Source organism: Chrysochloris asiatica, unplaced genomic scaffold (assembly GCF_000296735.1).
Source record: "Chrysochloris asiatica unplaced genomic scaffold, ChrAsi1.0 scaffold00011, whole genome shotgun sequence".
In the NCBI taxonomy this organism is placed as follows: Eukaryota; Metazoa; Chordata; class Mammalia; order Afrosoricida; family Chrysochloridae; genus Chrysochloris; species Chrysochloris asiatica.
The window spans coordinates 25,834,766-25,836,826 of record NW_006408529.1 but is presented as its reverse complement, the minus strand read 5'-3'; positions in this window follow the sequence as shown (position 1 = coordinate 25,836,826).

The following is a 2,061-nucleotide window of genomic DNA, read 5'->3' as shown; positions in this document are numbered from 1 at the left end:
AACAACAACAACAATATTTAGGTACTAATCTAAGAACTTTACTTCTATTAACACATTCAATTATGCTAACATGTATTAGACATAATCATTAACCTCATGAAATATTCAATTAATTTTTCCAAGGCCTAAAACTAGAAAGCAGCAGGACAAGGATTTAAACCCACATAATCTGTCTTCAAAATCTAAAAATTTACCCATCACTTTACATCCTTATTTGAATTTTAAAAATTTCAAGTTTGTACAAAGGAAATTTTGGAAACAAAGTAATTATAATTCAATATCTCTGGATAGATAATGCTATGGGTTAGAATTGCCTAAAAAATATATGTTGATGTTCACGTTCTAACCTCTTTTCCTGTGAATATGATCCACTTGAAAATAGGAGAAGTTTAAATATTTAATGTTGTCGTGAAGTAGTAGAATGGGTCTTAAATCTAATCCCTTCTAAGTAGCATTTTATTAAGTGGAATAAAGATAGGCACACAGGGAGACATGCCATGTGATGATAGAGACAGACACATTTATAATCAACAAAAGAATAACAAGGATTAATATCAGTCACCATTTTTTAGAGGCTTACAGAAGGAAGACACACACAGCTGAGACCGAAACTTAAACATTCAGACTCCAGAACTGTGAAAAAATACATTTCTGTTATAAAAAGTCACCCACTTTGTGGTATTTTGTTATAGCAACTCTAAAGAACCAACACAAGGAGCTCTGGTAGCATAGTGGTTATGAATTGGGCTGTGAACCACAAGGTCAGCAGTTTGAAACTACCAGCTGTTCCGTGGGAGAAAAATGAAGCTTTCTGCTCCCGTAAAGATTTACAGCCTCGGAAACCCTGTACAGGGTCGCTATGAGTCGGAACCAACTCCACGGCACATAACCACCACCAAAGGAATCAAGACAGGTAAATATTATGCGTTTTGCAGAGAAGTTTGGCTTTTGGGGTTTTATTTTTAATTTACCTATGTCTCTATATGTTTTCCTTTCCTCTGATTCTCTCTCACTGATTTTCTTTCTTACTTATTTTCCAACTTCAATTTCTGTTTCCTTTGCTGGTTGTTTCTGCCACCAATCTCTTAAATATTTTACTTCCCATAATTCCATCTTTTGCCAACATTGTTTTATTTTGTTATTCCTCTCTAAGAAATCTAACCATTTCCTGTGTTATTGCAAACTTAGAAAACAAGGGCCCTCAAATCTTTATAACTTTTCTAAAAAAAGTTCTTCTGTGGTCCAAACTCTAGTTCCATATTCTTACTCTGAACTACATTTGCATATTCCATATCCAAAAAAGATGCTCAAATTCAATCCCCCTGTCCACATCCAAACAAATCTTTCTATTGAATTTATCACTTCAATTAATATACCAGCACTGTGGGATAAAACACTGGACTGTAAGGCCAGTTTGAACCACAAGGTCAGCAGTTCAAACTCACCAGTAGCTCCTTGGAAACCCTATGCAGAGTTCTATAAGTATGAACCAACTCAATGGCACTTAACAAAAATAACAACAATCTATTTATGTGAATCACAAACCTAAGACTTATCTTTGATTTTTACTACTGTTTCCCACATCTTAATTCTAACCAAATACTGTCAACTTTGCCTCCAAATTTCATCTAACCTCATATAATAGATCTTAATGGCCACTAATTCTTTACTGCATTATGAAAATATTATGAAAGATAGTCAAAATCTCCTCCTGCTTTAACAGGATTTGGCCAATTTGTGGCATATGTCCCTTGCAATTTATCTATAAAACACCATTTTAAATTACATTTATATATAATCATGTCATTCCTATACTTAGAATTTTTCAGTAAGCACCTTGCCATGGATTGTTGTTGTTGTTGTTGTTGTTATGTGCCGTGGAGTCAGTTCCAACTCATAGCGACCCTGCACAGGGTTTCCAAGACTGTAAATCTTTACGAGAGCAGAACACCTCATCTTTTTCCCACGGAACTACTGGTAGTTTTGAGCTGCTGACCCTGAAGTTCACAGCCTGATTCATAACAACTACGCTGCCAGAGCTCCTTTTGCCATGGATAGCAA